Here is a 26779-nt window from a genome sequence, read left to right as displayed (position 1 = left end):
CTGACAGGAGTGTAGAGCAGCGGGACACGTGAAGGCGTGGAGAGCGGGTCAGCGGTAGATGGGTGATAGCGCGGTCAGCAGCAGCAGGACTCTGCGGTACACGGAGGTAACCAGTAGCAACCAATAGGTGTCAGTAGCGATGGAACACGGGAGAGCAGAGTAGAGCAGGAGCTGTTGATCACGGAGAGTAGCGAATGGCAATGAGAGCAGCAGTCTCGAGGAAACACAGGAGAGCTGAGAAGAGACTGCAGTGCACAGGGGCAGCGGATAGGAATCAGCTAACTTGTCACGATGATGAACACAGGCGAGTTGTAGGCTGGAGGCTGTAGTGCACGGAAGCAGCGGATAGACATCAGCTAACAGTCACGATGATGAACACAGGCGAGTTGTAGGCTGGAGGCTGTAGTGCACGGAAGCAGCGGATAGACATCAGCTAACAGTCACGATAATGAACACAGGCGAGTTGTAGGCTGGAGGCTGTAGTGCACGGAGGCAGCGGATAGGAATCAGCTCACGGACTTGATGAGGAACAGGTGAGTGGATGTAAAGTAAAGGTTGGAGTGCACAGAGGCAGCGGGTAGGAACCAGCAAACAGTCACAGCGAAATATAATAGCGTGATGTGGATTAGAGGACTGTAGTGCACGGAGGCAGCGGATAGGAATCAGCAAACAGTCACAATGATATGTAATAGCGTTGAAGTGGTTTGGAAGACTGTAGTGCACGGAGGCAGCGGATAGGAATCAGCAAACAGTCACGATGATACAGATGATGGTAGAAGTGGTATGGGAACCACAGTAGTAGAAGTGGTTTGGAAACCACAGAGGTAGAAGTGGTTTGGAAACCACAGGAATCAGCAGCGCTGAAAACACGAGGAATACAGGAACACCTTCAGAGACTCATAGGGAATGAGACTCCAAGATCAGGCAACGTGGTGTTGACCACAGGTGCTTAATATAGGGAGTGTTGCCTGATCTGCCAATTGAGTTAAAGGGACATACACTGAAGTATAGGAAAGGGCTGCGCATGCGCAGACCCTCAGGATGGAGGACGGCCACGGTTCCTAAATGTCCGGGAAGAGGCACTCACAGTACGGTGAGTGACAGACGGTATACAGGGCAGGTATACCGAATGCGAAAACTGGGTTTTCGCAAAGCGCTACCAATAGATCGCAAGGTTTGCTAATAATTAGTACTAGTAGGCAGTGCGATCCGAAGCAGCTAGGAGGAATTATACTGGAAAGGCAGGTTGATTGTATCGACTTTGCGCTCCCAGCGATAATAAACTCAGCAGATTTTTGTGGTTGAGCCAGGGTATCGAGGAGCTGATAGCCCTTGGGGCCCACAGTGATATTTCTGTATTAGGGACCCTCGCCAGGGGCGAGAAAAGCGAGTGAGCGCGGCTAAAGGAAATACGTTCACCGAGCATTATAGATCTCTAGCGGTGAGTATAGCAACAGAGTTGAAATTATTAGGTGGAAAGAACAGAGCATTGCGGTGTGTCTGTATTTCACATTTGGCCGGAAGGAACAGAGCATTGCGATGTGTCTGTGTTCCGGGTAGAAGGTATATTGTTCAACATGGGTGCTAAGCATACGCTAGAGATGGTCAGTGTACTGCCTAAGGAAGGCCCTATTGGTTCAGCGAGGTTTCTCATGTGTAAGAAATATGGTGCATATGCAACTGTGTATTGTGACACGTGGGTCGGGATGACCAAAGCTTGTGATAGGCCTTTCCCAACAATAGGGAGTTTTAATGCAGAGGTACTAAATACTGTAAAAGATAAAATATGGTTGATCAAGTCAACGAAAAAGAGAAATAGACATAATGATTGTTTAAAATTGTGGCAAATGGAAAGTAACACGTGGCAGAGCAGCGAATGCAAACCGGAAGTAGGCGTGACGAAAAGCGCGCGCAAGGCGGATGTAACCGTTGCGAAGCATGGCAAACCCAGCGCAAGCGCGCCCCCGCCACCTTATGTGGCCGGAGGGGTAAGTACAGCCGTTGTTAAAACTGAAAATAGAAAAATTACTAAGTTGTACCCTGTTTTAAATCAAGTGTATCTGAAAATGAAGATGAACCCACTGTGATTTCGGCCATTGCCCATGCTGTTAATGTACTAGAGGCTCAGCGCAAGTATGAAAAAAATGGCTAAGATAGGTGAGAGTAGCGTGATCACTAGGAGTGAAAGTGTTCTAAATCTAGGGCCTGTAAATCCTGTAGCGTCCCCTGAAGTTAGTGTACCAGAGGGTGTGTTCCCGGTCTGCACAATATCGGTTCCCAATGGGAAACCAGATAAGGATGGTGTAGTTCCTTTAAGAAATGTTACAATGCATTGTCCCTGGACTAGATCAGAATTACGTTCCATTATGACTGAATTCCCGGACCCTAGAAAGGAGTTAGCTAAATGTCAGAAATTTGTTAAAGACTTAGGGAATGCTCACGAACCAACCAGTAAGGATTGGCGGGTAGTGTTGAGGGCGTGTCTTCCTCCCAATACTAACATACAAAAATTTATTGGAGATTGTTTGTTGGAGGAAGATGACACCTTGACTGATGAGATTAACCAACGGAATATAGAACAAATTGTCAAACACTTAACCATCTGTTTTCCAGTAGTGGTAAATTGGAGTAAGATTTTCACCATTAAACAAAAGGATAGTGAAACTGCCTCAGATTACTTTGCTAGAGCTATAACAGCGATCGCACGATTTACTGGGATATCCAACATAAGTGAGGACCCACATCACAGAGAGGTAGCTGTAGGGGTACTGATGGATGGCCTTAGGGAAAATTTAAAGACTAGAGTACAAACCACATTACCTAATTGGAGAGGCGTCACGGTAGACTTCCTTAGGGAGTCTGCTGTGGAGCATGACAAGAACCTTTTTAGAAAAAGGGAAGAGAAAAGTGATAAGTTAATGACGGTAAGTATACAGGCTCTAGAAGGGGTGCACACACGACCACCAGCATACAACCCATATAACAGGAAACCTAAAGTGGTCAGGTGTTTCAACTGTAACGAGGAAGGACATTACAGGAGAGATTGTAATAAAGAAAGACTCAATACACATAGGGGTGGGTCACATAGATATCCTCCAAGAAAGGATTCACATAGACTAGAAGACTCACATCTACCCGCGCATATTACGGCAGCAAATGCTGCGCGGGAAATCAATAGTCAGCGCTAGGGGTCAGGTCATACCTGTAGTCTACAGCCAGTAAGGTTAACTGAGAGTCAGAGTGAAGAACCAACAATGATAGTTGACATAGCTGGCAGGAAACAAACTTTTCTTGTAGATACAGGGGCGGCCCGATCTGTGATAACCTCTCCTTTCAGTCTACAGGTGACCAGCAAAACTATTCCAGCTATGGGGGTGACGGGAAAAGTGTTACATTATCCTCTAACTAAACCCGCCGAAGTTACTATCGGGCCTCTGCATACTAAGCATTCGTTTCTCTTGGCTGCAGCGGCTCCTACTAACTTGCTAGGGAGAGACTTGTTATGTAAAATGGGATGTGTCATATACTGTACTTCAGATGGTGTGTTCCTAGATATACCCGAGAAGGTTGCACATGAGGTACAGGACATATTGGACACCCCTCAAAGGTTAATGTTACACTCTCCTGTTATAGAACAAAGTCCATCTCAAGTAAAGGGGATGTTGCTGGAAATACCAGGTTCCCTATGGACCAGAGATGGACAGGACACTGGACTGATGGCAAACGTAGCCCCTGTCATGGTCAATCTAAAAAGTGGTAGGATAGCTCCAAAAATCCCACAGTATCCATTAAAACCGGAGGTGGAACTAGGGGTATATCCTGTTATTGAGAGGCTGTTACAACAAGGGATTTTAATTCGTACAGCCAGTACAGCAAATAGTCCCATTTTCCCTGTGAAGAAGAGTGGGGGGAGGGGCTATAGATTAGTCCATGACTTAGGGGGAATTAACAAAGTTGTTGAGAGCCAATTCCCCGTAGTGCCGAATCCAGCTGTCATCCTCAGGCAGATTCCACCGTCTGCCAGTCATTTTACTGTCATTGATCTTTGTTCTGCTTTCTTCTCAGTCCCTCTTCACCCTGACTGCCAATACCTTTTTGCATTCTCCTACAGGGGAGTGCAATACACATGGACCAGACTACCCCAGGGGTTCATTGACAGCCCCAGTATTTTCTCCCAAGCCTTACATGACTGTTTGCAATCCTTTCAACCCCACAATGGGTCTGTTCTAATTCAATATGTGGACGATTTGTTGTTGTGCTCTGATTCTTTTATGTCATGTTTACATGATACTAAATTGTTGTTGCTTCATCTTTCACAAACAGGGCACAAGGTGGCAAAGGATAATTTACAGCCATGTCAGACTAAGGTCAAATACTTAGGACACTGCCTCACTAAGGGGCTAAGACACCTGACAACCGACAGAATTGAGGCCATACAACACATGACCCTGCCGCAGAGCCAGAAGCAGATTCGTACTTTCTTGGGGATGTGTGGATACTGTAGGTCCTGGATCCCAGGTTTTTCTATTCTGGCATTACCATTGCAGGAGCTAGTCTCCTCCTCAAAACCAGAACGTGTCGTACACACAGAAGAGTCTGAGCAAGCGTTCTTTAATCTTAAAGATAGTCTGACAAGAGCACCTGCATTTGGAATACCTGATTATGAAAAGCCTTTTGAGCTATTTTGTACAGAAGCTGATGGCTGTGCAGCAGGTGTCCTCGCACAGAAACATGGTGACGCTAGTAGACCGGTAGCATACTACAGTGCACAATTAGACAATGTGGCAAGGTCACTCCCAACATGTCTCAGAAGTGTAGCAGCAACGGCCCTTCTAGTAAGTAAGAGCGAGGATGTAGTATTAGGACATAATTCAACCATCTATACACCCCATGCTGTATCAGCTCTGTTAAATTCAGCCCAAACCAGACATGTTTCTTCAGCTAGATTCACAAAGTGGGAACTAGCCCTGATGGCACCCTCAAACATCACCATCAAACGATGTAGCACCCTAAATCCAGCTACATACCTTCCGTATGTGTCTCAAGAGACACAAAGGGTGGGAGGTGAGGAGACCCTGGTTGATGATGAGTTAGGCAAGAATACTGACACGCATGACTGTATGGAACACCTGAATCAGACCTTTACTGCAAGGCCCGACATACGTGACACCCCCTTAGAAAATGTAGATTTTACGTTTTATACAGACGGAAGTTGCCATAGACAGACAGAGACAGGAGAGCTATGTACTGGTTACGCTGTTGTAGACGATCAGGATGTGGTAGAAGCTGAACCCCTTGGTCCACCTCACTCAGCCCAGGTGGCGGAACTAGTAGCACTAAAGAGAGCGTGTGAACTGGCAGAGGGTAAATCAGCCAATATATATACGGACTCTAGGTACGCCTTCGGGGTAGTGCACGATTTTGGGGCCCTTTGGCGTCTTAGAAACTTTACGACAGCAGCAGGTACACCAGTGGCACACTCACAACACATAAAAGGACTTCTGACAGCGATACAGTTACCCAGAACAGTAGCCGTCATAAAGTGCAAAGCCCATACCTTTGAAGAAGACCCAGTGTCATTGGGCAACAACAGGGCAGACGAAGCTGCTAAATGGGCAGCAGGGCAACCTATGACTGAAAAACCATCATAGTCTCCGTCGATTCAGACATTAGACACGCAGAAATTAATTGAAATGCAAGATTTGTGTTCCCTGCAGGAGAAGGCGGTCTGGAAGGCGAAGGGATGTGGTCAAGAGTCCTCAGGACTCTGGAGGGATGGACAAGGTAAGCCTGTAGCTCCCCGAACATACTATCCAAGCCTGGCTGAAGCAGCACACGGCCTGACTCACCTGGGTAAAGAAGGTATGTGCAAACTGGTGAGAGCATACTGGTGTGCTCCCGGATTTTCCTCTCAAGCTGGTAAGAAAGCAATGTCATGTCTTACTTGTTTGAGGAAAAATGTCGGGAAAACTATTCCAACTGAGCCATCCCACATCCCTCCTACAGACGGACCTTTCCAGGTAATACAAATTGACTATATCCAATTACCACCGTGCAGGAATCTAAAGTATGTGTTAGTGTGTATTGATGTGTTTTCCGGTTGGGTAGAAGCATATCCGGCAGCCACTAATACTGCTGTGTTCACTGCAAAGAAAATCGTACAAGACTTTGTGTGTAGGTTCGGTATCCCTAGAATCATTGAAAGTGATAGGGGTACCCATTTTACTGGTGATGTCTTCCAAAATATGTGTAAACTCATGGGAATCAGTAGCAGACTTCACACCCCTTACCGACCACAAGCCAGTGGTAAGGTGGAGAGAGTAAACGGTACTATCAAGAACAAACTAGGTAAGATAATGGCTGAAACTGGGTTGGTATGGCCTGAGGCTTTGCCGTTGGTCCTCCACAGCATTCAAACCACTCCTAGACCTCCTCTTAATCTGTCCCCCTTTGAGATACTGTTCGGACGACAACCTCATTTGATCGTGAGTCCACAAGACGACTTAAAGTGTAATAATGAAGTGACTGTACAATATCTTATAAGAATGAGTAGACAGCTGAAACAACAACAACAAAAACTAAAAATGCTGTCACCTGGTATGCCAGAAACGAACTGTCATGATGTTGAACCTGGAGACTATGTTATGATCCGCAATTTCTTACGTTCAGGTTGTTTAACAGACCGTTGGGAAGGCCCGTACCAAGTGCTGCTGACCAGTACTACATCACTGAAGGTTGCAGAGAGAGACACTTGGGTCCATTCCACCCACTGCAGGAGAGTCCATAATCCGGAGAAAGTGCAAGACAAGACTCAGACCGACGACATAGAACTGTCACTTGTGAACCTGTTCCGGGAGACCTAAAGCCTGCAGTTGAGACACCTGAACCAGAGACGTTGCCTCAGAACTATCTTTCCAGCGATGGAGTGGCGGTTTTTGTTTTTCTTTTGTTCCAGGATTTTCCTTGTTTTTACTTTTTCTAGGACATTCTATTTTTGTGAAGGAGAATGGAGGACGGAGGAGAGTTCTGGGAGTGATACGGATGAAATAGAGGCCGAAGAAAAGTTAATAGAATATCCTGAGCAGCCCATTATCAAACTTGGTCCAGGGGTTATGAAAAGGTCGGCTAGCTCAGGAACTCGGAGGCAGTGTGAGGGGCTATTGTCTGATGAGTATTGTATCTGCAAGTTCTGCAACTCCCTAGTTGAAGAGAGATGCATCCAACGATGCCAGTCCCCCAGTACTCTGAATATAGGCGGGCATCCTTTGGAGGATTATCACTCCCTGGTGGGTAAGGTGCTAAACCAAACAGAGTGTTGGGTGTGCTCTCACGTGCCTCAAGGGCAGCATAACATAGGACTAGTGCCATTCCCTCTAAACATATCCGAAGTACTCTAATTAAGGGGTGGGAGGCCCATAGAAGGGAGGTACAATAACACTAGGTCCCCTAGTCTGACGCTTCGACAATACTCCATAGGCAGATCTTTGCTGTGCCTAAACATATCTCACGCAAAGCGCCTGGAGAATTGGGAGGCTGACCTATCAGATCAGACAATGGCTCGCCACACTCATTTTAGAGAGAGACTCACAAGGTCACTACTAGGCAGGAATATTGATGGAAGTCACAAGTTAGGGCGTATAACCAAACATAAGAAGGTATCCATTGGAAAGGTCTCTACAGATAAATGTGAAAATGTCATTAATGCCGACACATGTCTAGAGCAGATGGAGACACTAGGCATGGGTAGTTTTATCAAAACTCTGTGTGACATAATTCATGGGCATACCTGCCTTATGTTCTCCCTGAGGATGTGTACTTTGTTTGTGGAAGAAAAGCTTATTCCTGGGTGACTCCGAGTTCCAAAGGATTGTGTTTCTTAGCTAAACTGCTTCCTGAAATCATGACTATTACTGAAGAAATGGTTGATATTCACAAGACCACATCACCACCATACATACACACACAGTATGAACACCGTGGCAAAAGAAATATGATTCCTGGTGAGGAACCCATAGCTACAAAATTGATTAGCGAAACTACTGGTTTCCAAGTTATGGTTGCTCTAGATCTCACCAGGACCGCTCGGGGAACATTAAACTTTAAATATATCCAAGACCTAGCTAAATTAATAGATAATATCACCGAGATGTATGATGACACTTTCAGGTATACTGGAAGGGAGCTACAAGCGTACAAAAAGGAGTTGGTGCAACATAGACTGGTACTAAATTATCTCACCTCTATTACTGGTGGGTACTGTGTGACACTGGCCACCCAGTTCGGTGTCAAATGTTGCACGTACATTACTAATAATACTGATGACCCTAAAGAGGTTATAGACCGGAAGATGGATGAAATTTTGCAGCTGAAATGGGAATTTCGAAAGAGCCATAATTCTTCGTTATATGAGGTCGGGGAAAAGGTGGCGGGTTGGTTCTCATGGTTGAACCCAGCAAAATGGTTCTCCGGTCTGGGGGAGTGGGTACAGGAAATGATTGCGAGTGTAGGTAAGCTCCTTCTCCTTATACTGGGTGTCATCTTAGCAATTGGTTTAGTTGTCAAATGTGTTCCTACTGTGTTGAAGTTTGGAAAACGGTCTCAGGGGAGTAACACTGAAAAAGAGACTGAAAGGGTGGTACCAGATACTGAGATCATGGTCTGTGAAAAAGTATTGTATAATCCTGAACTTGAAACGGTGATTGGGTGATAGTTTATTACACTATCAAAGGGAGGAACTGTCGAAGTCAGCAAATTGGATAAAGTCATTTCAATTAAAGTCTAGCAAACCTGGTTGTCTTTGTCTGAAAAGATGCGTACGGTACGCTATGACGTACAAGGGCACGCTACGGCGTGAAAGGGCGTACGCATCCACTGCACGTGGCAGCAACAGTAATTGGTCTTTTACCATACATTCGCACAAACACGCATACTTATAAAATAGTACACATTAATGGTAGTTGCAACACATAGTCAGTTATGTCGAAATATAGTAGTATTTATATGTTATATCAGAGTTACATGCATATTAGTGAAATACACGGAACGGGTTAAAGGAATAACCTCATGAGTGGTATCATAATGAACCTTGTTACATATCCTACTGTTTGGTTCACTCTGCGAGGGAATCGCAGAGTGCATACGCAAGTTATGAATGATAGGGAATTATGAACTACTTAAGACTAAGGAATCCTGGCGGGAAGAGCAGAGCATACCCCCTGCAGAGATGACCCCCTCCTTTGGATTCCTTAGGATGAACCAGCCAATGATTGACGACCCCTTGGACATTCCTGAGACCTGGACCAATAGATGCAAGCTATACCATCTTCATTGTATTACTGTATTTGAGTGTGTATATAAGCAGCAGCTTGTGATCCAGAGTGCAGACATCTTGTCCCCAGACTTCAGGATTGAATGACTGCACTGGATCCAGAGCGCCTGCGATAAGTAACGGCTGTATTTACTATTACTTCGCTTGAGCATATTATTCCACTTATTGCGTATAAATCATTGTGCTTTTGAAACACAAATCGAGGTTCGACAATCGTTATTGGTTAGCGACAATACGCACATAACATTACATAAGGTGTGAGGAAGGGAGAGTCGTATGTTGCTATAATGTGTTGTGGGAAGGGGGCTGTTATTATACTATAATGTGTGAGGGAAGGGAGCAGGGGCTATGTTAATATAATGTGTGAGGGAAGGGGTGCTAGGTTAATATAATGTGTGAGGGAAGGGGGGCTATGGAGCTATGTTAATATAATATGTGAGGGAACAGGGGTCTTATTACAATGTGTAAGGGAAGGGTTTATTATTATAATGATCTAGAGAATAGAAGCGCAAAAAATATATATTCTCCTCGATGATTATATATCACCAACACACTGTTCTATACAACAGAGCCACTGCTTATTTGGTTTTGCTTTTTTTTTTAAATCTTTTTATTTTGAAAATTTCAAATACAACCATAAGCAAAGAACAAAGTATATGATATAATAGAAACAATCACAAAAAGAATACAGTGATAGAAACTGTAGAGCAGGCACAATCCAAAAAGTAAAAGATATCTCAAATTTTGACTTCCATTAGTACAAACAGTTTTACTTTATAAATTGGGGCGGGAGACATACAAGGCCTAGTCAGAGTGGATAGGAGGTGCAAAAAACAAGGTCTCTGGGCTCAAATCAGCAAGTGGGGTATTTGGAGCATGTTCTGGGATTTTACATTTTAGTTTCATAGTACATATAGTTGTACTTGTTCTAGAAGAGCATTATAATAGCATAAAGTGGTCAGTGAGGGTGTCCAAGTGCCCACGCTCAGGGAAAATTGTATATAATGCTGCTTTACCCATGTCATAGAGTGGCTAGAGTCCGGGGTGAGTTAGCTTCACATATAATTGCATTTCTTGACTTTTTTTTTGCTTTGTAAGAAAAGTTTTATTTCACCATGTTTGTATATTTTTGTCCTGTGTTTTTGACTGATACATGTCCTTGTTTTTTAATGTTTTAATTAAAGCACAATCACATGTATGATGTGTAAGATCAAATATCCTATAATGTTACTACATTTGTAATAATTATGATGCTCCTCTTGTTATATAAAACACAGGGATGACACATAAGATAATAGCATCACAAATGTTCAAATGAATACTGTATATATGACATTGCCAATGCTGTACTCTTATCCTGGTGGATAAATATGCAAAACAGGAAAAATCTTTATATAGGTTCATCTAATAAGTAAATAACTAACTCCAACATTGGACACATGGATGTCCAAACTCTTGGGGTTATGATAAATGATTGCAATCCAAACTGAAATAAAGGAAAACAGTAAACAGTGCCATGATAGCATAGTGTTATGAGTGCAAAAAACTGCTCAAAAACAAGAAATGTGCTCACCTTCAGACCCACATTGATATTATTATCAATGCCTTTCATGGTTTTAGGATTACCATTTCTTTGACATACACATATGATATAGTGAACAGCAGCCAAAAATATAGTGAACATTACTGTGTGTATTCTGCTTTCATTTTCCTAGATAATAAATCAGAAAGGCAATAGGACAAAATAAAAATTTAAGCAAAACATCAAATGGTTAATTAAAGATCATTGTAAGAAATGTTTAAAAATAGATATTTTGACAATAATGTTCCTTAAATGGCATTGAAGGAAATAGTGAATGCATTAATGAGTACAATGAAAATGGATGCCCTGTAAAATGTCTGCATTCGCACAGACCAGCTACAAGTGGAGTGCATGGAAATAACAAGTCAATTGCTTGCAACTTGGATAGATGTGTGCTATGGACTTTCAGGAATAGACTTGTCACAAAAGTGTGAGGGTCTGCTTATCATGCAATCACTTCCATTATTTTCGTTCAATCCATGCTGACCTGCTATTAGTGAGTTTAATTTAATTTCTCCATCATCGGTGTCACGGGTTATTTCTTTCATCACTTAGAAGATTTAATTTGCTTCGCAAACTCTATCACTCAGCAGCAGAATATTTGTCATTGAATGCTTGCTTGTGCCTTTTCAGGAACCCAATTTTGTTGGTTATTTATCTTAGTCATCTTCAAGGCTAACAGTTCAAGCTAACCATTGAATGATAATATGCTGCTAAAGTGCATCTAATTTGACAATAACTAAGTGAGTGGTTTTCTCTCTGCTATCTTCAGCACATATATATAGTCAATGAGATAATTCCTGTGAGAGCGGACTTATATAGTATATATAGAACATCTTTGCTGCATTAAATGCAACTGATGTCGTCGTCCCCCCCCCCACAAACTATAAATGTCTGAACATTTTCATGTTTAGTTTGAATTTATAGCACAATGTTTGGATTCTTGAAAAAGAGAACTTATGAAAACAGAATACATTTATGGTTTGGTATATAACATTGTGAATCACCTAATGCAGAAAAAAAGTTTTGTTGCATTAAGGCACAACTTAAATTGTAGTTAATGAATTTTAATGGTGGCAAGCTCAAGATAGTAAAACATACATAGTACAACATTCAATGAGGAGAGTGAGGGAACATGAAGTAATAAAAGGGTGGTATTATTAGAAAGTTTTCCACATAAAAAGTCAAGCACCTATGTAATTATCATCCTCAATTATTTATATAACGCCACTAATTACGCAGAGCTGTACAGAGGATATTTGACCCTCACATCATTCCCTGCCCAATTGGAGATTACAGTCTAAATTCCCTAACACAAACACAGACTAGGGTCAATTTTATACCAGCCAATTATACTACTAGCTAGTTGCGGTGGTAGTCAGTTTAACGATACTTATTACCCAGTCACGGATTAAAGCGACATGAGGATTCCGAAGAAGGACTACCCCGACCTGAAAAAAAGACTGCTTGCCGGTGACGTCATGTGAAACCGTGACTCCTCTTAAAGCGGTGATGGACGGACCCGGCTATCATTCATGTAATGTAAGGATTATTTTAGGGGTTAGGGTATTATGGTTTGGAATTAGGGTTAGGAGTTAGGGTTAGGGTTAACCTTACCTTTACAAGGCGGTCCTGTGGCCTCCTAGTGCCATAGGACCTTGGTGCATCATCTATGGTGACTTTAAATTGCACTCTCCTAAACTCCTCCAAATTTCTGTTAATGATAAAATGGAAACCCCAGATCTGTGTTGACTTTATGGGGGGTATTCAATTGTTCCTCCGGGCGCCGCCGGAACAGGCGCGTTAAAACTATTACCGTTTATACGGTAATTACTCGCTGAATTTCATCTCGCAGCGGGAGCTGCGAGATGAAATTCAGCGAGTAAACTACCGTATTAACGGTTTTTACGCGCAAGTTTACAGTATGAACGGTAATAGTTTTAACGCGCTCGTTCCGGTGGCGCCCGGAGGAACAATTGAATACCTCCCAATGAATCAGCCCTTCCTCAATCTCTGTTAATAATAGAATACAGACCCCAGATCTTTGAGGGCTTTACAATGCAGCCCCTTACTTCACAACCTATAGTAGCTTTACGATAGAGACGCCAGATCTCTGGTGCTTTATAATTCCTCCCCCAATCTATGTGTTAATAATAAAATACAGGCCTCAGATTTATAGTTACATTATAATATTGTCTCCACCTTAATCTCAATTAATGATAACATGCTGACCCCAGAGCTCTGCTGACTTTATAATGCAAATATATAAGTTATGAAGACAAACTCACCTAGGTCAGAGCAGTAATCATGATATATATGAAAAGGCAGTTTGCTATTTATAACATATTGAGAGCAAACAAATATAAGACTAAAAAGTATAATAGAAATGCTTTGATCATATTGTCTGTGAAAATTAGTGGATAAGGCAACGGGACAGACTTTCCCTGAAACTTGTCAAGCAGAAAGCAATGAACAACTTTTGATTAATATTTCAATTAGCTAGAGCTGGGTTGACATTCAGCAAAATGAAACCAGCTAAATACTATTAAACATTTGTGAATTGTTTTGTGAATGTTATTTAAACTGTTAAGATGAGTGCCACTTTTGATAACTGGTGCTAATCTGGCAATATAATTTGATGCTTCAAACATTGATTGTATCTGAAATTTATAAAATAAGATGAAATAATGATTTCCTATTAGTGTTAATTCTATAGAATTCACTTCAAAATACAAATGTGCCCCTTTTGGTGTCTATGGGGGAAATTCTCATCTCTGTATCCCAATAGGAGATTCTGGTCTTTCAAAGTTCACAGTGCAGCAACGAGATGCTAGCCCATATTTATACTTTGAAAAGATGAGACTTTGTGTATCATTTCCACACCTGTCTTTTGAATTGCACATGTTAAGTCTCATGCAACCTTTGATCTAGTGTAAAAATGTGTCCAGAGCAAAGATAAGACATCATTATCATGAACTCCAAGCCTTAAGCCTGGTTTATGTAGTTGGACAAGTTACATTGTAACTTACATGTTTCAAGATTCCTGAAACTCTCTAAGGGGCACTGAGAGCCAAACTAAGCTATTATTGTACTGCACGTCCATGTTAATACCCCTGATCTACCTCTTCAAATTGCAAGGGTCTACAAGTGCAAAATACATTCTACTTTAAATAAAGATCCAAGTTGTGCACATATGCACTGCACCGATTTAACACGGTACATATTTATGTTACGTAAATGCCCTAATATAGAACTCTAAATCAGGCCCTAAATGTGTAAGATTCTAGTTTAAGCAAATGGTAAGGTCATGGGACCCACAAATTCTACCTAATTCTAGTCAAAACTAAATTTTTAGTCTTGGTTTGAATTACCCTTTAATTGTATAAAGACCTAAAAGCAAATAAAATCCAGTTCTATTAGTGATTTGTCAACAAAAACAAATACACATTGGAAGTAGTGTTTAAAGGCCACCTCTCTGGCAGTGTTAAAATCTACTCTTTTTAAGTAGAGAAAAGACCCTCAGATATGTATAAATGCACTCATGTTTACTCTATATATTGTCTAGACTGTTATCCATATCGAATGTCAAAATCTTCGCATCATTGAAAGCAATTGGCCATTTTCCAAAAGGTACTATTTTCATCATGGAAGACACACAAAACAGCGATACCTATTATGATTTCACCTGATAAACACAGTCATGTGACAACAGAACAGAGTTATATGTGAACCCCACGTGAACGGTAAGTAAAATTCATGCTAGGCATGATGAAATCTAGTATTTCTATTGAATATTTTTTCCTACATCAAATTATGGTAATTTTATACTGTAAAAAATAATAAATGAAAAGAGAACTAAGATAGTGCCAGAAATAAATAAAATGAATAGAACTATAAGAGTGACAATGGTTTTCATGTATAAATACCCAAAATAGGACCTTTTTTTATTAATAACAGACAATCAATTCAAATAGATAGTAAAATTGTAAGATGTGTGCAAACAATAAATGGAATCTATTCCTACTTGAATAGTTTTACATTACAGCATCATAGGGATTACAATATAGATCGATAATAATTACTGAAATCAATCTAGTTAGCCAAATTCTCTGAGAACTCCACACAATAATGTATCTCACATTTATATAGTTGATAATATGAAATGAGCCTTTTGTAAATATACATTCAAGTTAGCTGTTTGCATATTAGGGTCTCCGTGTCTGATGTTATGTCCAGTTACTGCTAGTCCCAGTTTTCTACTTTACATTTTTAAAAATGTATTTTAATATTTTTAATAATTAATGGTTCACATGTCTTGAGTACCTGAGGACATTTTATACTCAGAGTATTGTATAATATACATGTATTCCAGTGTTCTTACAACATGCACAAATGAGACCTCTGAACACCCACCCACCCAGCACCTGTGCTTATGTATATACTTGGCGAGTACACAGGTACATACAAGGTTGGAAAAGTGCATTGCCGGGCCACACAGCAAAAAGGGGTCAAGGCCCAATGATGCTGTTGCAGCCTGCTGAAAAGAACAGATTGGGAGTCTCTTCACAGAGTGTGCTGTCTGGGCATGTGCCACTCTGAAGGACTCCACTCTGCACTCTTTTCAGAACAGAGAGGGGCCTTGCGGAGCTTTGGGGGACTCTTTGCCTCCACATTAGTTCCGCCACTGGGTAAATGCCAACATTTCAGTTTTGGAAATGGTCCACATAATCTATAATTGCAGTATGGCAGCTCCAGCTGAAAATGAGCATGGTTGAAAGAGTAAAAATGTGACTTAAAAGTCCTGCCCTCTTTCATTTTTTTTTTAGCCTTAAAGATCACTTGTTACATCCTCGTTATATCTTAAGTAAATTATGAAAATAAAGAAACAGTGGGCTGCCTTTAGTACATGTGTTATTTTTCTGTTTTAAATATTTTTATACATAGATATCTATGTGCACATAAATGCAAATACCTGCATCAGATTATAAAATGGCTCTTGATTACTTGCACCTCCTGCGTATCCTGAAAAAACTCAGCCCATTTACAGGAACAAAGAGGCTCTGTTACCACCAGTTAAACAAGTAACGCCACTGTTATGCATGTTTTGTCGCTAACCAATAACGATTGTCGAATCTCGATTTGTGTTTCCAAAGCACAAAGTGATTTATTATCTAAAAGTAGCAGAATAAGGATGCGAATTAAAACAAGCACAGCCGTTACTTATCGCAGGCGTTCTGGATCCAGTGAACAGTCATTCAGGTCTGAAGGCTGTGGTCAAAGAAGACTGGTCACTAAGCCCAGAGCCCCTGCTTATATGCAGTGAGAAATACAGTAAAACAATGCAAATTATGTGGCTTGCTTCTATTGGTCCAGGCTTCAGGAAGGTCTGGTGTACTGCAGGTCATAGGCCAGTTCAAACCAAAATATCCAAAGGTGGGGTCATCTCTCCAGGTGATGTGCTCTGACTTTCCCGCCAATAATCCAGTTTCAACTAGTCTATTTGCATTTTACAGTTGGTATCACTTTAAACATTTATTCCCTAACATCACTAACTAGAGTATGCAATGTGCGATCTCTTCGGCGAATGAACCAGACAACTGCTGATGAATAGGGGATTAAAATGATACTAAACATGACACAGTTCCTGCAACCTGAACCTTGGGTTTCCCTAACATGCACATAACTTATAATATTAAACATAAATACTGCTATATTTTGACATAAATAACTATGTGTTGCAACTACAATTAATGTGTACTAATTACAAATGTGTGTGTTTGTGTGAATGTGTGTAAAACCTGTTATTTGCCACGTGTTGCGGCTGGATACGCCCTTCCACGCCGTAGGGTGCTCTACGCATAATTTCAGAGAAAGACAACCAAGTTTGCTCGATATTAATTGAAATGACTTTATCCAATTTGCTGACTTCGACACCACAGCAAGCACAACCTCTTCACTACTCGAATATCATATAAAAATTTTGTTTTGCAAGACAAACCTGTATTTGCATATGGGTACAAAATGAGGTGCCCGAGTGTGCCTGCAGTTTGTTAGGAATGGTGAGATCTTTCTAGCTCCTCCTATCTTCCAGGAGTATGTGCACTACCGGGGCAGTTGTACACATTTGTAAATTACCTTATGACTCTATTAGATCTTTGTATACTGGACAAAAGGTAACTTTCTGGTTTGTAGCAAGTATTATGCATGTTTATGCCCTGTATGTTATTGTTTGTGCTAGTACATCAAATAGGATTGGCATTTACAAAATGGTAAAGCCAAGTTTTTGACTCAACTGGAATAGCAGTGAGCTCACTTGCTTGCTAAAATATAGAACAGTAAAAGTAGATAAGCTATAGATTAGATTAATAGAGATATGATGTAAGAGTTTGAAGTTATCTAAAAATATTGCTAGTAAGATCCATATATTGGGTATTTTAAACATGCGATAGTGTCATAAGTGATAAAAAGAGTATAAAGTAAACGATAAATCCTAAGTGAAGTACAAACCAAGATAATAGTTGTACAGAGCTTGATCTAGAGTTGGATGTAAGTCCATTAGCACCTTGTAAAAATGTGACTTACATAAAACTACATAAGTGCCTTGTATCTTGAGTTTAACTTATACTGCCTTCCACTTGTACTTGGAGACGTGAGTCAGAGCATTCACATGTAAGTTCAATATAATAAGAATGTGGAGATGCAAATCAACCATGCCCCTTAGAGATGTGTACAATTTTGACTTAGGAGCCGCATCTCTGCACATTCGAGAGGCAAGTTTTCAAGTTAATTATGATGATGGCTGCAGCTTTGTGCTCAGTGCCATAACTAGCCATTTTAGTGCCCTGGGCGAGACAGGGAACTGGCGCCCCCCATCTAAGTGGGAGTGTCAATCGTCGAGTGGGCGTGGTCAACTTAATGTGGGGGCGTGGCTAGCGCTTTACAAGTTCTAGGCCGCACTGAAACCCCCTCCCTCCCCATTCTTCTTGGTCTGGCTTTGTAAGGATCTTTATGTAATAAGCCTCCATAGAATCAAAGTACTTTAAATGCAGCTATCACATGCTAGCTGTATAAAAAAAAGAATTGGTTATTGAAATAAAACTCACTGAAACAAATTAAAACATAAATGTAACGGTGCCATCTGTATCACATTGCCCCTTCATCCCACTGTGCCCTCCATCACAGTTTCTCCTTTATCACACCGTGCCATGGAGCCATCTTTATCACATTGTACCCCCTTATCACCATCACACGAAATTAATAATTATATATTATACAAGTTAACCCGTGCATGATACTCATGCATTCTAGTCAAATCAAGCTACTTAAGGTGTTAAAAAGGTTCTTGTCATGCATTTGGGCCATAGCCCATGCCTCAACCACCAACCACTTCCCACTGTCACCCCCGGCAACCACCAACCACTCCCAACTGTCACTTCTCCTTCAAGAAATATATATATATATTTTTTAAATCTTTATAAACACTTTTAACAATTAACAAATTGATTTACAAATTAAAAACATCTTAGTATACCAAATTTCAGCCCTTTCTGATTTTTTTTTCCCACACACACTAAGAATTTAGTAGGTCAGTGTATAACTCCGCCCAGCAGGTGGCGCTGCAGCTTGGTTTTATTTTTTGCACACACACACACACACACAGACAGACTAACACACGCCACTGGACATTTATTTATTAGATATATATATATATTGCAACAAAAAAACAAGCAGGGCGCCTCTCAGTGATATATCAAATATGCAACGTGGAATAGAGCAATACCATGCGTACCGTGAGGTAAACGATGATGGGTCTTATAGGAGATAATGGAGTAGTCTTTGCTGTACTTGTAGTCCTCCAGATCTCCACCGATCAGTACCAAAATGTAGAAAAAACAACCATAGTATAATTCTGTATTATTATAGTGAGGGCAGTATCCCCAAAATCCTATGGGGTGTGTGGGATTGGTATCCCAAGATTATAGATTAGATGACACCCATATAAGTGCAAGAAAATCTCTAAATCTGCATACCAGATGTCATGGAGTATCCCACATCTGGAGAATATTAAAACATGTGCAACACCAATGACTTCACAGTCACAACCTCATCCAGATGGCGAAAATGCATAAGATTGAAAAAAAGGAAGATATTTTGGTATGCATATAAAAATTTTAATAAAATATAATAAAAGCACTCACATGAGGTACTGGAAAACACACTGGATACAGCTCAACGCGTTTCGTCTTGCACAACTCAAGACTTCATCAGGAGCATAAGATACATGTGTACACCATATTGGAGCTATTTATAGCATAGCCACGCTAATTAGCACATGCGCGGTGACCGCCACTCATTGCGCATGCGCGGACCATAGAAATAGCTTTATTGCTATAGTTATAGAGAACAAACGGGCTAACTTGAAAGTGAACCACTATATAGATAAATGGTCGATTAAAGTGATAGATAGAATGAAGATGATCCCCCAAAAATGCATAGTTTCCTTATTTAATATTTAATATTATGTAGACTTACGTTATTCAACGTTGATACATGCACAGCATGAACCCATCAGCGCGCATGCGCCGAAGAATGGAACAACTTTATTGATATAGTTAGTGTATGCGCAGCGTGAGTCCGTCAACGCGCATGCGCCAAAGCACAAAACAACTTTATCAATGCAAATTCAAAAGACAAAAGACCAAGACGGAAATAACATAAACATATACAAACAAGTCCAATGAATAAAATATAGTTCCAAGTCATCACTAGACCACAATTACTTAATTCTACCTATTATAATATATATTCTCTGGATAAAACCATATGAACATATGAAAGATTAATTAACTATGCCATATGTCTAGACACTTATTGAGCTGTCTAGACTGTGTAAACAGATGTATAATAGTTTAAATACTATAGCCTTACTACATTATATAATAACCTTCACAATGTTTATACATATAAACCACACTCTATTCTAGTAAGATACCAACATATCCCTAGAACCACAATGGACCACAATGGCTAATGGAATCTGGGCAGAGGATATATGTGAATGAGATATATATTGGTCTAAAACAATTCTGGAAAAGATGTCATTACTATAGCTTTAATATTAAGGAGAAAATAAATAATTTATAAACATAAAATCTAGAAGAGAATATAGCAGAAAAATAATACTAGAGTTATGGGTAACTACAAAAAAGGAGCTATTTCGTAGTTCTCATTCAAACCTGCTGGAATTAGCGTACCCAATTCAAAAATCCAGAACATTTCGCGGCATGAGAGTTTTTGTTGAAGATCACCTCCCCTGACAGACAATGAAACCTGCTCCAGTGCCAAAAATCTAAGGCAACTCGGGTCTCCATTATGTGCCTGGGAGAAGTGTCTAGAAACAGAGTGACTCTCCATTCTATGTTTAATATTGCGAACATGTTCCTGGATACGAATTTTTAATGGGCGTTTTGTTTTTCCTATATATCTCAGCTGGCATGAACATTCCAGCATGTAAATAACAGAGGAAGTTCAACAATCCATACGTTGTTTGATGACGTATTTCCTACTGTTATTAAAATTCATAAAATGAGTTTTCACTGGATTGAGATATTTACAAATGTTACAATGATTGCATCTAAAAGATCCTACATTGTCTGGAAGAAAGGTGGCCTGTTTTCTCTGCAACCCCGACGTATTGGATAGTAAACTTGGGGCCAATATTTCCTTCAAATTTCTGTTCTTTCTAAAAACTATCATTGGTTTCTCTGGAAGGATCCTAGATAGAATTGGGTCTCTCTTTAGAATACCCCAATGCTTATTGAATGTTGTTCTAATGATGTTCTCATTTTTATTAAACTCTTTTATGAAAGGAACCATTTCATTTTCTTTATTTCTTATAGCATAATTGAGAGTTTCAGATCGATCTCGTCCTTTGATTTTGATGGCGGCCTCCTCAATGAGTTCACTTGGATATCCTCTCTCCCTAAATCTGTTAGAATATATTGTAAGTTGTTCTTCAAAATCCCTATTGTCACTACAGTTACGCTTGAGTCTATTGAACTGTGAAAAAGGTATGTTATTTTTCCACTTTTTTTGGTGGCAGCTTTTATAGTGGAGGTAGCTGTTTGTATCCACTTTTTTAATAAAATTCTTTGACACAATTCTAGTGTTTTCTGATGTGAGAATTAGATCTAAGTATTCAACCTGTGTATTACTAATATTACAAGTAAACTTCAGGTTATACTCATTACTATCAAGATATTTCATGAATTCTCCAAATTCTTCCAAATTGCCACTCCAGATAATCAAAATATCATCAATGTAACGCTTATATAACTTGATCTTATCTAGATAAGCGCTACACTGATATATATACTTGTTTTCCCAACTCCCCATATGGAGATTGGCAAAACTCGGCGCAAATGTTGTGCCCATGGCCGTACCACATGTTTGTAGATAGAAAGACTCAAGAAAGCTAAAATAATTATGGGACAAGATGAAATACATAAGGTCACAGATAAAATCTTTATGTTTAATTGGGATAGACAGATCTTTATCAAGGAATTCCCTACACGAACAGATGCCCTTCTCATGCTGGATTGATGTATATAGAGATTGGACATCGATTGTAGCCCACAGATAGTTACTTTCCCATTTGAAATCTTGTAGTATCTGGAGGACATTATTCGTGTCTCTAAGATATGATTCCAGGGTAATTACATATTTGTTCAAAAAAACATCCACATACTTGGATGCATTTGAAGTCAAAGAATTAATGCCCGATATTATAGGGCGACCTGGTGGTTTTATTGGGTCCTTGTGGACTTTAGGGAGATAGTAAAAAATAGGAATCACGGGATTGGATGTGAACAAAAATTGGAATTCCTCCTTTTTTATGATGTTATCATAGAGTCCTCTACATAATATTACCCGTAATGCATCTACATATTCTTGAGTGGGGTCACTCATTAATGATGTATAGGATGAGGAGTCACCTAATAATCTATGTGCTTCTGCTACATAGTCAGATCGATTTAAAATTACTGTCCCTCCCCCCTTATCTGCCGATTTTATAACTAAATTTTCATTAGTTCGCAGATCTTTCAAGGCTTGTTTCTCAGGTTTTGTAAGATTATCATAGCTCTTATTAACATTCTCAGAGTAACACAGATCCTGAGTAACCAGGTCTTGGAAAATGTGTAAGTGACTACTTTTCGATTCTAACGGATAGAATTTAGATGGTAATTTTAAGCCTGATTTGGAGGGTGATTCATAATTCTTTAAACAGGCCGTATCATGTTTAGAAAAATATCTCTTCAACGTTAGTTTGCGAACATATTTTTGTACATCAATAAACATTTGGAATTTATTAAGATATTTAGTAGGGGCAAATGATAGCCCCTTATTGAGTACACTCATCTCTGATTTACTCAGTTTATGGTTGGAAAGATTAAAAATCCCATTGGTGGAGTTTATAGAAATCTCCTTCTGTGACTTCTGGGTACCTCCTCTTCTCCCTCTTCGTCTACATAACGTCTTTTTAATGGGGAAGCTACCTTTATATTTTCCTTCAGATGGTGTTTTCGCTGGGGTAATCTCTCCTGATTTGAAGGACCTGGTGATAAAAAAATCCTCAGTTTCACTATCTGAAACTGATAATGTAGAGAACCTATTTCTGAGAATAGGTTCAAAATGGACCTGTCTAGTCTTTTTGGGGCTAGAGTATGTCTCATTGGCCTTTCTTGTAGGTACCTTTCTCCATTTATCAGAGGCATTTGGTCCTCTTTGGGCCTGATCATCATACATAAATCTAGAATTATTTTTAGGTTTAGGCCATTTTTTAACAATTGACTGTAAATAGTCCCTTTTATCCCTGTGGAACTTTCGTTCTTTAATCTTGATCACTTCCGTCTCAATTTTATCAAGTTTTTTATTTAACACTAATTCGTTCTCTTTGAAATTAACATCTTCCTTAAAAGGTTGTAGTTGAATTTCTTTTGTGTCTAGTTCTTTTTCAACTTCTTTGAAAATGTTGGTTTTTTCCATTATAATGAGTTTGATTAATTTTAAGGAACATTCATGGAGTGTGGTGTCCCATTGATCCATAAAAACCTGATTATCTTGACCAAACGTGGGTACCTTGTTAAGTCTAAGACCCCTCGGGATTCTGTTAACCTCCAAATATGTTTGTAGACATTTAATGTCCCACCATGCCTTCGTCTCCCTTATTAGTAATTTTTCTATGTCCCAAAATAATTGGTCCAATTCTTCATTTTTATCAACATTTTCAATGTTATTATCAAAAATCTTTTGACTTAAATTATTTCTTGAGTTAATCCTATTAGCTGATTTCCACATTTTGTACTATATAAGGAACGAGGGTATTAGCAGCCAATATCAACAACCAGAGAGTATTATAAACAAATAAAGGATATATCTGGCGCTGATCACCACAGCGTAACTAATTTAAAATAATAAGATGGAAAATGTATGAATATACAATATATGACACTTAAGTCCTGTATCCACAGTATATAAAAAAATCACTTGACTCTTGTGAGAGTGGCAGCCTCGATAGCCTGACGCCAGATGGTTAGTCCGGATGGAATGGATTACTGCAACAAAAAAACAAGCAGGGCGCCTCTCAGTGATATATCAAATATGCAACGTGGAATAGAGCAATACCATGCGTACCGTGAGGTAAACGATGATGGGTCTTATAGGAGATAATGGAGTAGTCTTTGCTGTACTTGTAGTCCTCCAGATCTCCACCGATCAGTACCAAAATGTAGAAAAAACAACCATAGTATAATTCTGTATTATTATAGTGAGGGCAGTATCCCCAAAATCCTATGGGGTGTGTGGGATTGGTATCCCAAGATTATAGATTAGATGACACCCATATAAGTGCAAGAAAATCTCTAAATCTGCGTACCAGATGTCATGGAGTATCCCACATCTGGAGAATATTAAAACATGTGCAACACCAATGACTTCACAGTCACAACCTCATCCAGATGGCGAAAATGCATAAGATTGAAAAAAAGGAAGATATTTTGGTATGCATATAAAAATTTTAATAAAATATAATAAAAGCACTCACATGAGGTACTGGAAAACACACTGGATACAGCTCAACGCGTTTCGTCTTGCACAACTCAAGACTTCATCAGGAGCATAAGATACATGTGTACACCATATTGGAGCTATTTATAGCATAGCCACGCTAATTAGCACATGCGCGGTGACCGCCACTCATTGCGCATGCGCGGACCATAGAAATAGCTTTATTGCTATAGTTATAGAGAACAAACGGGCTAACTTGAAAGTGAACCACTATATAGATAAATGGTCGATTAAAGTGATAGATAGAATGAAGATGATCCCCCAAAAATGCATAGTTTCCTTATTTAATATTTAATATTATGTAGACTTACGTTATTCAACGTTGATACATGCACAGCATGAACCCATCAGCGCGCATGCGCCGAAGAATGGAACAACTTTATTGATATAGTTAGTGTGTGCGCAGCGTGAGTCCGTCAACGCGCATGCGCCAAAGCACAAAACAACTTTATCAATGCAAATTCAAAAGACAAAAGACCAAGACGGAAATAACATAAACATATACAAACAAGTCCAATGAATAAAATATAGTTCCAAGTCATCACTAGACCACAATTACTTATATCTACCTATTATAATATATATTCTCTGGATAAAACCATATGAACATATGAAAGATATATATATATATATATATATACACACACATACAATATAAAGAGCCTCCTAGTGTCCGCCATACAATACAAAGAGCATTCCTGTGACCGCCATACTATACAGAGAGCATCCCTGTGACCGCCATACTATACAGAGAGCATTACTGTGACCGCCATACTATACAGAGAGCATTCCTGTGACCTCCATACAATACAGAGAGCATTCCTGTGACCTACATACTATACAGAGAGCATTCCTGTGACCTCCATATTATACAGAGAGCATTCCTGTGACCTCCATACTATATAGAGAGCATGCCTATGACTGCCACAAAATACAGAGAGCATTCTTGTGACTGCGATACAGATAAATACCTCACCTGAAATTAATAGACCCCACCATTAAATTAAAAAGCCCCATCAATAAATTAAATTGACCCACCAGCACCCCACAAATAAAATAGTACCCATTAAATAATTAGCCCCCACCTAAACGTCACCATTAAATTAATAGCCTACCTCCCACCCATGTACTAAGACACCCAACCTCGCTACCCTCATATCACACATTATATTAATACATCCCCCCTTCCCTCACACATTATGGCAGCATACCCCCCTTCCCTCATAAAGCATAGCAGCATCCTCCCCTCCATAATAGCAGCTTACATCCCCCCTCTCTCCTTCCATAATGGCAGCTTACATTCCCCCCTCCCTCCCTCCTTCCATAATGGCAGCTTACATCCCCCTCCCTCCTTCCATAATGGCAGCTTACATCCCCCCCTCCCTCCCTCCTTCCATAATGGCAGCTTACATCCCCCCTCCCTCCCTCCTTCCATAATGGCAGCTTACATCCCCCCCTCCCTCCCTCCTTCCATAATGGCAGCTTACATCCCCCCCCTCCTTCCATATTGGCAGCTTACATCCCCCCCCCGTCCTTCCATAATGGCAGCTTACATCCTCCCTCCCTCCATAATAACAACACACCCCCCCTTCCCCTGCTTTGAAGCTTACCTTCTTTATTCCTGACCAGCCGTCGCTGCCTGGCTATTCACTGCTTCTCTGCTCCTCTGCTGCCTAGCAACGTCATGACATCAGACGCTGAGGCAGAGGGCAGAGTTCAGAAGGGGTGGAGCCGGGTGCCTGCCGCCATTTTGGATGCGCCGGGCGGCCGGCAGTCTGAATCTGAGGTCTGTTTAATTTTTTTTTTTCCCACTCCTCACACAGAGGCCGATGCGGGCGGCCATTGCGCCCCCTTGGGACTGCGCCCGGGGCACCGGCCTCGTTACGGCTCTGTTTGTGCTAAACAGTTTTTACACCAATACACTTTTTGCACCAAAGATTTAAAGAAAATGTAAGTTCATTGACTCATTTTAGCATTTCTGTAAATGTTGTAGTAGTATGTTTAACTTTAAATCAGGCTCACAATATATTGCCAGAGTTTCTCATTGCTCTTATTTATTTAATGGATTTAAAATAAATATACACAACCTAAAGTTTGATATTATACCTAGTCACTGAAAGATGTTCTATGGCTAAATACTTATACTTAAATATTATACTTATACTGTTATTATTGTTATGGGATATGATCTATTACAATAATAATAGAATCTTTGAATAAAAATACCCTTGAAGATTTTCCCCCAGTCAAATATTTCTGCATTAAGACAACTTAGAATCTGAATTTCCATGGAATAGAAAGAAAATCATGTTATCGGTGACAGTTTGGCTCTCATGCTTACAATAACTAGACTTAAATCTGTTTAATACTTTCAAAATACAAGTAAATCAAATTGAGCAATAAAGAATGTTTTCCAATATACACAGCTGGTGTTATATGAGGCATTTAAGCTATGATGAGATTGACAGCAGAGCCAGCCTGACTATAAGAACATATCAACATTTCAAAATTTTCTGAGATGAAAGATAATTTTATTTATTCCATGATATATTACCTTATAATAAGAAGTGAGGTTATAGGTATTCCAGTTAAAGTCATTCAGTGAGAGGATGCAATATATATTTGAAAAGCAATGTTACCAGCTAAAAAAAAAAAGTTAAAAATTGTAAAACAGTGGAGATTTTTTTAAAAGCATCTTAGCTTACACTATTTTTTAACAAACAGGATTATAAATAAATAACCAT

Source organism: Mixophyes fleayi, chromosome 3, assembly GCF_038048845.1.
Source record: "Mixophyes fleayi isolate aMixFle1 chromosome 3, aMixFle1.hap1, whole genome shotgun sequence".
In the NCBI taxonomy this organism is placed as follows: Eukaryota; Metazoa; Chordata; class Amphibia; order Anura; family Limnodynastidae; genus Mixophyes; species Mixophyes fleayi.
Note: the sequence above shows the minus strand (reverse complement) of the source record.